This window comes from Pinus tabuliformis, chromosome 8 (assembly GCF_031772625.1).
Source record: "Pinus tabuliformis cultivar Carrire ecotype Pingquan chromosome 8, CPIR1, whole genome shotgun sequence".
Classification (NCBI taxonomy): domain Eukaryota; kingdom Viridiplantae; phylum Streptophyta; class Pinopsida; order Pinales; family Pinaceae; genus Pinus; species Pinus tabuliformis.
Window position 1 is genome coordinate 1,640,585,029 of NC_142294.1, and position 12,688 is coordinate 1,640,597,716.

Genomic DNA, 12,688 nt, shown 5'->3' on the forward strand with positions numbered 1-12,688 from the left:
TAAAATTTTGTGATTTTTGCAGGTTTTAAAAGGAAACAGAGGACACCAATTTCAGAGGACAACAAGCCAAGAAACACCCCATTAATCCTTCATTCACTTCATATCTTTGATGCCTACCATGTCTCCATCATCCATCCTCATTTCCAGGCATCAAAAACCAGTTAGTAGGCAATTTTTTTACTCCTGCAGGATTTTCTGTAGTTATACAGGAGTATCCTGTCGTACTATAGGATGTCCTAAAACTCTACAAGAATGGAATTTTGGTTAACAAATGATGATACAAGCTTGTTCTGGGTTGAAAGAGGGGACCATACACCTCACCACCTCTCACCCAACACCAACTCATGACCATACCACCCTTTGTGTCAATAAAAAACCTCTCAAAAGAATATATATATATATATACAAATAAATATAGAAAAGTCCAAGGGCCACACCATCATTTTCCTCACTCACCTACTGCCCCATTTCCCCCATTTCCACGCCTTCCACTCCTACATTACCACCTATTCCTTCTCCAAGTGAAAAAACAGAAGAAAAAAAATGATGAAAAAGGCAGCTACAGGTTTCATGTAGTAACTACAGGAAACCCTGTAGAAACATGTGCTCTCATAGCAACAACTCTCCATGCACTCTTCTTCAGCACCAAAGCAAGCAAGGAGCTCCAACACCCCTACAAACACTGTGACTCCTATCTAAAGTTTAGCAGTAGAAACAACAAGATCAAGCACCTGCACAGAAAAACAAAGAGGACAACCACATCAACAGGAAGAAATATACAAAAAGAACGTTCAATTGAAAAGAACTTACTTGAACAAAAAATCATAGTAGAGCCATCCTCCAGCATGCAGCAACCAAGTAAAGGAAGGCATAGGTATGGCACCTTATCCAAGTTCTTCCGTAGGTATGATATAGTAGTAGTGTAGGAAAAATGAAAATTTCTATTTTATAAGTTGGAGATGGCTAGTTAACTTGGCTACTCTCAGCTTGAAAACAAAAATAGAACTCCTAGCTAGCCGCACATGTGGAACCATCACATAAAAAATGAATGAGTTGAAAAGGTGGTCGATTTAAGTCATGGGAGAGTGGGTGATGATTACGAGGAGAGGTTGCATGATAACTAACAGTGGGCCAACGACCCATAAGAGGAAATCCCATACACTTCCATCCAATACAATGCTCCAAGGAATCAACCATAAAAAGAAAATTTTTTGAACTCTCATGCACCATTTGTTCATTTCGATATCAAAAGGGGTCGAGACCACCTTGGAGAGCCATCGAGGAGGAAAACCTGTTTCAGCCACCCTACAGGAAACAACAACTACAATAAATGCAGGGAGCTATAGGAAACAATTGAAAATCACAGAGAATGTTAAAAGGAGGTGCAAAGGGTCCAACACCTGAGAAATTCTCCGCATAAAAATCATCACAGTGAAAGGTATGTGGCCCATATCTCCTATGCTTTGAATTGATAGCTAGGGAGAGAAAAAGTTTTTTTAAGTGAAAATAGTGGGCCTAGGAGTTAAAAAAAACCGTGAATAGGTTGAAAGTGCGTAGAGATAGGAAAAATTGTAGCCATTCACCACCCTCAATCACCCTAATAACTAAATCTAATCCCACTAAACTCCTTATAGTCATCCAACTAGAAAAGGAAAATGACAGGAGGGTTTAACAAAAGGGAACCCACAAAGACATCCAAAATACACCTCCATCCCCCTGTGGTAGAAATATTCAAAAGACATAATTGGTTGGGATTATTTGAGCTACTTAGAGGATATTATGATGGTGTAGCTCAAGAGTTTTCCATGGCACTTAACCCTCAGGCTAGGATCAGTGCTACCATGGTGGTAAGAGGATTGTCAATCACAATCACTCCCAAAGTAATTAGCAAAATCACCACACTTCCTCAAGGGATGCCATGGAGAAAGGAGGATAAGGCTGCAAGCACTTTTGCAAAGAAGAAATTATTCTTAAGGGATGAAGATCCAATTGGGGATAAGAAGGGAAAGCCTTCCCTACCCTTGGAATGAGGTAAGTTATCATATTCTCAAATATATCTCTTGTGAAGGGAGGCTCGCTATAGTCTATGGATATCAATTTAGGATCCTTTATGAGTTGAGATTTGGAGAGGGGATATGTAGCGACATAAGACTCAGCATACCCTACTTCTTACTGCAATCAATAATAGACATGAGACTAAAATTCCAAGAGGGAAAACATCAACAATTGGCCCACCATGGAATTTCTAAGCTAATACTATAGGATGCCCTGAGCTAGCTCAAAATCCCCATTCAATGGTCCACATTCAGAGACAGGGACAGAGAGGCTGTGATTGATATACAAGACCTTGAATATGATAGGGACCATACCTATAGCATCAAAGAAGAGGAAGAAGAGGAACCTGAAGAGGAAGAAGAAGAAAAGGAACCAGAGGAAGAAGAGGAGGCAGAAACAGAGGAAACAGAGGAAGAAGAAGCAAAAGAAGAAGGAGAAGAGGAGAAAGGTAAAGATAAAGAACAAGAGGAAGAAGCAAGCCCTGTGGAACACCAAGGAAAGGGAGGAATCTCCAAGGTTGTCTCGTGAACCAACTGAGAGGGAGGCAACTGCTGCCTTGACTTCCCTAAGAACACCTGTCAAATCAAAAGGGAAGAGACAGAGGTAGACTCCCCTATATTTCAAAACAAGGAGGAGCACTAGGATCAAATAGGGGAAACCAAAAACACCCACCAAGACTCCTATCATTATTGAGGACTCACCAAAATAGCAAGAAAAGCTAGTCTCCCTGGAAATAAAAGGTGAAGAGGCCACATCAAAACAGGGTTCCCCAAAGTCTCAAATCAACTATGTTCGGAGGCCTGTCACCAAGTCAGAATCAACAAAGAAAAACAATGAACCTTTGACCCTATTTCAGAAAGGAAAAATCCTCCTACAGTAAGCACAGACGGTCCTACAGGAAAATCTGTCAGCACTACAGGAAACATAGAAAAAGTAACAAGAAGGACAACGAGGATAGAGGAAAGGCAAGGAAGCAGAAACACAAGTGCAGGAGGAGGTAGATGCTCCAAAGACATCAAAGGAAGAATCCCAAGAGCTGCAAGAACCTAGCCCACAACCAAATATAAGCTCTTATTACACATTCATTGAGGGAGGCAGAGTAATACCACATAAATTTTCCATCCCTCTCTTCTTTGAGCTTGAGAAGGAGAGAGAGAACATATCGCTGGATGAAAATTGTTAAATCAAAGAATGTAGAGGATGTGGGCCATATGGAAGAGAAGCTACTGGATATGGGCAGAGAGTTGAGTAGGATAAGGGACATGGAGCGAATTATGAGATCTCAACAAGAGGCAGAAAACACATGGTAGAGGAGGCAGGCACAGGAAAAAGAGAGCCAATTGGCCACCATGGCAAGCCTCTCCATGGAGGCACTCCAGCGCAGGATACCACCAAAGTCATATGCCTTGTACCTGAAATATCAATGGCTACAATTTCATATAAAGACACTAGAACAATGGGGGACTATGCCTTTCCAATACTATAGGCAGTTCATTGAGATATGTGACCAAAAAACCATAGAGAATAAGGCCAACATATATGAATTATACTTACACAACTTGGCCTTAACAAACTTGAATGTGTGGGACCCCAATGCAAAGCTATGGGACTTAAAACTAATGGCCCTTGCATCATGGATGAGTCATGAGAAGGCAAGGGCTAAGGAAGTGAAGAGGGTGTTGGAAAGAGAAGAAAAATATCCCCTTTACATAAGAGCAGAACAAATCAATTCTATGGTTGTCATTAGCACCCACAACATCATCGCCAATGATCCCCATATTGCACCAAGAGACCTAGCTACACAAGAGCAAGCAGTCAAACATTTTGAGGACACCTTGAGATTGCTAGGGGATGAAAGCCAACAAGCATGCCAAAGGAGATAGGTAACCCTACCATACAACTTAAGGATCAAGGAGTATCATTCCCCTAAAACAATGAGAGATGCACTAGAAAGGACCCCACTGTATAAGAAGGCACTACAAAGAATCAAAATCAACTGGATTGGTTTGAAACTCAGTCCACCATTGCTATTGGGTATGTTAGAAGGAAAAAAGGAGGAAGAGGAAAGAGAGGAGTGGGAGGAAATAGAGAAGCATGTAGGATTTTACCCATAAAAGGAAACTATATCAATAGAGGCCTAGGACATCAGAGAGGCCATAAGAGCAATTAAAGACATGGACATAGATTAAGTTGCTCATAGGATGAGCAACACTTTCAGTAGGGGGATGATGATGAGGCTTATCAATAGGTAAATTATATGGACCTTAATGCAACTCTCCAGCTTATTAAAATCAAATTTCTTGACCTTTATTTACATATTTTATTATATTTTTCTTAGTGAGAAGGGTAAAGGTGAGATGTTATGTCATGTGGCATAATGTGCATTAATTGTAGGATTTGGAGTGTTTTTGGCTAATTTAAGTGCAAGAACTTGAAGCAGACAACCAAGATGGATTTTAGGAGATTGGATCTCCCTCCTCAACTCCTCAATCACTGGAAGATTCCTCCACCAGATCTCATCATCTCAGAGTTACAAGCAGCCAAGCCCACCAAGTTCATTGGCATCCAAACCAATGATAGTTGAAGACAAGTTATTCTCAAATTTTGGGAGACAAGCCTCCCTAATTTTAAGGAAGTTGTTGGTAGCTTCAGTTGTATAAATAAGAAGTCCTAGGACCTCATTATGATTCAACCTTTTTTATGGTAGCCAAGAGGCATTTTAGAGCTAAGACATTATGACTGATTACTCTTATGTATTTTTGACATTTTGATGAGAATGAGAAGCATTTCCTTGATCCAACACTGAGTTGACTCAGAGGGTTGAAGCTCTTGGGTTAGGGCCAAACCCTAGCAGCATAGGTTCCTCTTTTTGTATATGTATGCTTAGATTACATTCATAGTTAGTTGCTGAAGTTATTTCTACTTTATTTCATTTACAAGTACTTGAATGATTGTTTAGTTTTTCTTCCATTAGTTAAAAAGGTAGATCAGTGGTAAAATAGTGAAAGTGGATACTTCAAAAAATCTTGTGATAGTGGCCTCGACCTCATCTCCCTCACGGGATCATGGTTTGAGGGCCTCACTTCACATCCCCAAAAAAGGATTTGTCTCTTTAGGTCATTGCATGGATAGGGTTCTTGATTGAGTAGATTACTGTTTATAATTCGTTAGAATTACATGGAGTTGTCATTTTGGTTTCTTGAAGTTGATGTAATCTAGAAAGCATTGCATTTCACAGATTTCGCCATTTTCCATCAATAACTCTGTTTTTCCTAAATTCAACTCATCATTTCCATATCTAAATGAAGTTATGCATAAATGAAGGAAATAATGTGTTTTGTTGTAGGAATTTCTGATGTGCAGGGAGAACTCATTCCACCAGCCTCATCCAAGTCTTCTTCACCCATACTGCCAAAGTATACCAACCCCTAATCCGAATTGTTGTCTTGTAGCAAAGTGGACATATCCCTTGAGCAAATCCTACCATCTTGAAGAGTTGGGAAGAGATTTGGGTAGTATACACCTCCTTTTTGCCTTATCTAACCATCAGACACATTTCCCACATTTTATTCCACCTCTCCTACCTTCCTATAACTTTCAACCTGTTTCTCGTAGTAAACCAGGACATCCTATAGTACTACAAGAAATCCTGTAACAACCTATTTTAAGCCCAAATTGAGCAGAAATGATCATCTGAGCTTAGGTTAGGCATCAAATTCGCTTCCATACCCTCAGTACCATTCTAGACTTATTTCCCCATGCATTTCTCCCCTACAAAAGATCATATTTGTTCACTTAGCATTTACATTTTATAAAATTGAAAATAAAAAAGACTCTTTTATGCAATTTCTAGTTAGTACATGCATAAAACAATCATAGTTTTTTTAGGATAATTTCCATGCTTACTTAGTATACAGCTTGAGAGGGCCTAATGGTTAAGAGCATGTGTTTCCTCCTAAGAGGTCATGGGTTCAAAACTAGAGGGGGGTAGAGTATGTATGCCTTCGTAGACTTAGCAATCAAATCGCTGCACGGAGGTGGTCCCTTGTCCCACAAACAAAGGGGTCTCATACACCAATTTGGTGTCTGGCTCGACTGTGACCTTAAAAATGGATATTATTATTATTATTATTTATAAATAACTAGATGTTCGAATGCAAGGTTAAATTAGGTCTCTTTTGCAAGTAATATGTGTAAGTGTTTAGCTGGATAATTTCATGTGACTTCATAGCACTTTCCCATTCAATATTTTCATTTGCTAGAGTAGGCAACATTTCCTTTTCTACATTAAAGATAGTTTTCCATTTGTTGTTAGTAGTCAGACTCCTAGTCAATAGAAGACCATTGCATCTACTGTGTATACAACATTTTCACCTCCAAGTTTGTATGAACCCCGTGTTGATGAAGTAAAGTTGGTAGCCCTAGGAGTTGTAACATCCTTGCTGTAATATTGGAGCTTATCTAAGATCAAGCAAGGAAGAGTAGGATCATGCAACTTCAGTAAGAATACTTGCAGGTAACATATTGCATGTGTGATTTCCTAGTTGGTTTGCACATGCATGGATTTTCCTATTGGTATATGGTTCTCTTGATGTCGGTTGCATGGTTTTTTTGGGTTATGACAGTGGTTTTAAGCCTTTCGTTGCTTTTTTTGGATAGCCATGGTGTGATGGGATTGTTTTCTCAATTTTGAGCTTTAAACTTTCTGGATGGTTTCTGAATTTGAGGTAGAGGTGGTCTCAGGAAAATCCCAAAGGCCTAGGAATCCCTTGACCAGTTTTGGCAAGATACATGGTAAATCTTGAGGGTGGAGTCAGGGTTTAGGGCCTAGTGATCTGGTGTGGATTGCGGTAAATCCTAAGAGACCGGTGTCTTGGTTTAGGGCCTAGTGATATGGTGTGGATTGTGGTAAAACATGAGAGACAAGGAGACATAAAATTCCTCAAGGATAGTGATGGATTCTAGAGGCATTCCAAGCTCGGTTTGGTTTTATGATCTTGCTGTCGGTTTTTGTGAGATCACGATTTGGTGAGGGTGGATTTGGTGAGGAGTTAAAGAAGAAAATTAGTCAAGCTTTCATTATGAAACTTGTAGTAGCTCTTTGAAGTGGAGACATATCTGAGTGGGTATGCTATGGGAGTGGTGTTTATGTAGGGATGAATACCTACATGCTCTCATTCTAAAGTGTTTTGTGGGGCAGTTCTTAACTAACTTACCTACAACAATGAGCTTTGTGCTAATAAAAAGTGGAAACACTATCAGATGAGGAAAAATATAGTCATCCACATGGATAACCATCCACTACGATACCTATAGGCCCAAACTAAGTTACAAAAAACAAGTAATTACAACTGGATAGGGTTTTTATAACATTTTGATTTAGTGATCAAGTATAAGAAGGGAAGCACAAACAATTTGGCTGACATGCTTTCAAGCCCACCTAATTCAAAGATCACAACATTGGAAACTTGTATGCACTTGGAACCTTTCACCCATGATGCATACGAAGAGGCACATACAAAGGATGAGGGCTTCAAGGAGGTGTTTTAGCAGTGGAAAAACTAGAGTCGTGTAGACAATGGAGATAAAATAGTTGGCTATCAACTCCAGGATGGGTTACTTTATAGGATAGACAAGTTATGTGTTCCTAAAGGTGGAAAATTGTAGTGAGTGAGAGAGGCTCACACATCCAAGGTTGCAAAGAATTTTGGTGTAGGAAATATAGTGGCGAACTTACAATGGTATGTGTACTAACCTGGAATGCAAGAAAATGTAGCTAGGTCCATAAGAGGATGTATGCTTTGTTGTATCAACAAACCTAATAACAAGAAACAAGATCTATACCATCCCTTACATGTACCCACTTATCACTGAGAATACATTCAATGGAATTTATGAGAGATTTACCAACAACCAGGAAGGGACATTGGTACCTATTTTTGGTAGTTGATAGGTTCAAGAAGATGTGCATTATCATGACATGTAAAATTACCATCAACGGGAAGGAAGAAATAAAGTTGTTCTTTGGATAAGTCTATATGCACTTTGGTATTGCACTTTGGGGTACCAAGGAACATTGTTTCAGACAAGGACACAATATTTATCAATGCATTATGGACTACGCTGTGGAAGAAACATGTACATGAAGTTGAAGAGATCTACAACATTCCATCCATACATAGATGGAAAAATATAAGTATTCAACAAGACTTTGGTGGAACTTTTGATGAGTTACAATCAAGAGAATTCAATGACTTGGAATTAAAATATGGTATACATACAACACTCTTAAAACATTGTCCACATCTAGTAAGTCCCCATTTGAATCTTGTTTTAGATATTTGCTACATTCACCTTTGGATATTGCATATGGGCAGTAAGGATGAGTGATGAAGGATCTCACAGGAGATGATTTAAGGGAAGAGAAATATTTTGAGAAGATTAGGAAAATCGATCTGTAAGTACCAGAGACACTTAAGAATTCATATGAAAAGTACAAGGTTAGGCATGATCAACACAAAACATAGAAGTTATTCAAGGTGGGAGACATTCTTTGTTTACAGCTGAACAAGGAGACACTGTAAGGTCCTGGTAAGAAAATTAAGGCTCTGCAATATGGCCACTTTGAGATATTGGAAAAGGTGGGATATAATTCCTATAAATTCAATATAAATCCATACATGTGCATTGACTTAGTGGCAGATGTGTAAAAATTGTAACTCTATGAAACTTCTATGTTGAATTAGGAAGAGGAGAAAGTCCTACCTTCTATAGAGATTTAACACCAAATGTTTAGATAGAGTTGACAAAGGATATAGTTTTTCAGAAGAGGTATAGAGATACAAGACATGAGCAGCACAACCTTTGGCAAGTTGGGTTGAAAAGACAAGTTTGAGGCAACACTAAATTGTAGTCCACGAGAAGGTAGAGGAAAAAATTTCCTTAACTCATTTAGTAAAGGAAGTTTTGGACCAAAAGCCTCCCAAGATGGAGATGTATGATTTGGATTGGATCACCGTAATGTTTTCCATCCATATTGATGTTTTCAAGGTGGAAAAACTACAAAAATAATATTATGGTATTATTTTTAGCTGCAGGACCTAGTTTGGAGAATTGGGGTAAGAAACCTTCCAAGGCTAGTTTGAGGCCTTAAATGACATTTTAAGGGGGTAAAACTTTGTGGCTTAAGTATTATACACTCATAGATCTTTCCAAAAGTTCAATAATCACATCAATAAGAGTTTGGACCCAAAATTTATGCCTCCCAGAAGTTGAATTATCTTGTTTGACCACCATAATTCAATAGGATGCCACATCAATGCATATTACTCATGGAAAAGGGACTAGACATGTTTGGATGATGAAGAAGACTCTATAAGAGTCAATTTTTAACTCATGTTGAGGGTTGTATGGGTTAAATTTAACCCCTAGTTTGTTATTGGGTTATGTTATAACGGTGCCACTAGGAAGAAAAGGCCCTTTGGTTCTATTGTTATAGGCATTTTTGTGCCTTACAGCTCTAAGCATGAAATGTCCATAAACCAAGGGCTCTTAAGTCCCTAAAAGTGTTGTTCTAACTCCTAAAGGAACAAGGTCAACAAATTACAGCTTCTCCCAGAAGTTCTCCACCAGAAACTACTCAAAATTGGTCAAAACTGGATCAGCGCACTTGCTCCATGGTCAGGGTTCTATGCAGCGCACCTTGTACACACGGGAAGTGCGTTTCAGTGCACCTAAATACACTGTGAGGGTGCGATGGACGAGAAAAGACAAGTGGCGGAGACAGTTTGCGATGTGGATGATCATGGAATCTTCCAGAAACTTCTCATGGGACACTTGCCTCTCAAGATCGCCCAAGGATGAGTAAGAGATCAATGAGATCTCCAAGTGGCATCAAGAACTATCAGAGAGAAGACACTAATCAAAAACCCAGAGATGACTCACACCTCTGCAAATATCTATATATAGATCTCTCATCCCAGAGATCCAGAGGTTGGAGGCTGGAATTTTGTACATTGCAGAGAATTGCTGTTGGTTTTGAGATAGAGATCAGTGTATTGGGTGATTTACGCTTTGTTGGAGGTGAAGAGGGGATTCCTTTGCTGGGGGGTTGATGCTGGATCAGGAATCATCGGTTGTAACTCCTCCTGGACCTTCTTGTTATATCAATAAAACTATTTGAGTTTCTCCTACATGCTTGTGTATCAATGATGTTTTGTTATATTTGCATGTTTAGCTTAAATCTTATCCTAAGCTATTTATGAATATAAATCCATGTCTTTGTGCAGTTTTCTTCTTCTGTGATCTTGCAGGAACTTGGTGAAGCTGGGCAAGTAAGGGAGCAGGTAGCTGGAAGCTGTCAAAGAGGAGAGAGATTGGATCAAAGGACTAGCGCAAGACACAGGTTGGTTCATCCTATTCCTCTTCGTTTATAGTTCATAAAGAAGAATACGAAAATAGTTTTCTCTGTTTGTTTCTAAGGTACTGTCACACCTTAGTGGGATAGGGGCGTTCTGAGTAGACACTTTTCCCAACAACAAAATGGCGACTCTGCTGGGGATCGTGTCTAGTTAGTTTGTTTGCGTTTCTCTTGTTGTTTGTTTCATAAACACAGAAGTAGCAATCGAACTGCATTTGCCATTATCAAATGCAAAGTAGACACCTGCTACTTCAATCCATTCAATGGATTTGTTTATGATTTGAACAGCTGATTCACAAATGATCTGATTACCCTTTGTGATAGCTCTTAGACCTCCTTTAAATCCACCCTCTGATTGCTTTTACTCGGCCAAAAACCATAGATTAAACTACAAACCGTGACCCAGAACCCGTATAGAATTCTCGTTTCTGCCCCAGCGCAGGCACTGTGAAGAGATTCTGCATTTCAACGCAGTTCCCGAGAGGGCTACCTACGCTGCAATCCAGTTTCTCTGTGTAACAGGTGCGCTGATCAGCCTAGCCCTGTGCAGCTGAGGTTCTTTGCTTCATTTTTTCAGTTTTGTCTCTGATTTTTGCAGCCTGTGATCAGTGTGTGTCTGTTTAAAGACCCCTTTTCTTTTGCCTTAATTCCGCCTCCTTTGTACAAAAAGACTGTAGATGTTCTTTGTGTGTTTGTTACATCATTTACAGATTTCCATTGAAAGAGTAGAATAGTCATACTGTCATCCTTGGATTTAGATCTGTCGTAAGTGTTGATTTTGATCTTAGGAGAAAGTTTATTTGCTGTTGACAGTCGATTATGCTTTTACTTTTGCCTTTGGTTTGAATTTGAGACTTTCTAGTGTCGAAACGAGTGTTTATTTCAAAATCATAAAGTGTCGTAATCATCTCTACCTTTTGATTTCGAAAAGAAGCTTGTTTGTGTTTGTCACTTGAAAGCAAATTCAGATTTGTACATCAACTTTCTTTTTAGGCATCAATATTAAGAAAGTGAAAACAAATACATGCATATGTGCATTTGCATATTGATAGTCTGTTTGGCTTGATTTAGGAAAACTGCATTTAAAGTGTGCTCCTTGCTCTTTGAGAAAAGATTGTGTCTTGCTTTTCCCTTTGTAGCTAGGATTTTCATTGCTGAAAAGAGATAAAAGTTTGCTTATCATCTTTAGATTGCATTTTAGGAATTACCTCTACATCTCGTGGTGATCCCAAAAGGCAAACTTCTAAGAAAGATCAACTTAAAATAAATTGAATGAATCTAACAACGCTTTGGAACTTAACGCACAACATTTAGAGGTCTAGGCTAGAGACGTATTCCGGCGTCGTAAAGCCTGGTAACTATTGTCCTCACTGATGGTTGGGTGATTCCTCCACTTTGAGACGATAAGTGCCAGTACGGACTTGTGCTCCCACGTACCGTCGAGTATATATTGGGAGACCCCTATAGGCTTAAAACCTTTTATCCATAGGAAGCCGTGTCGGCCACCCTACTGATCGCAATGCACCGAACACAGCATTCGGGAAGATTGAATGCCGTACCGTAAAAAGTATTCTGCAGTTTTGTGATTGGTTTGGTACTCCCTCTACCTAGATCTCCAGAGCAGTCCCTTTCGTTCCTTTTCAGATTCCTTAACGGAAAAGGTCCATCTAAGCACTTGTCACTTCAGGCTCATTAAAAATCGAAGGAGACTAGAGTCATCTTTTGTTTTTTCTCGACTCTTAAAAACTAAAAAAACAAGTTGTGTCAAAGCGTCTAAAATTTATTTTAATTGGAATAACATCACTGTTCCCTCGTTGGTCTTATAAGTTAGTCTCCCTTCATCGCAAGTTCTTGTAGAATCGCTAGGAAATCTTTTGGATAGACTAGATATGTCTGAACATCCATCGACATCTAGGACTGTGTCGTCTGACACAGCAGCAGCTAAGTCTCCTGCTGCTACTCCAACAATGTTCGCCGGTATACCATCTGTCCCGGCAAGTTATCAACAACAAGCCAGAGTCCAATCAGGGACTGCTTCGACGACATGGTTAGTTCCTATTTCTTCAACTGGATTATCATCTGGTATTTCTTATGTTGAAACTCAACAAATTGATCCAATGTGTCTTCAAAGGCCAATCTACCCTTTAAGTACTGGATTGCCACCATATTGAGGGCAGTATGCCTTTTCATTGTTCCCTCCCAGAGAACAACCAT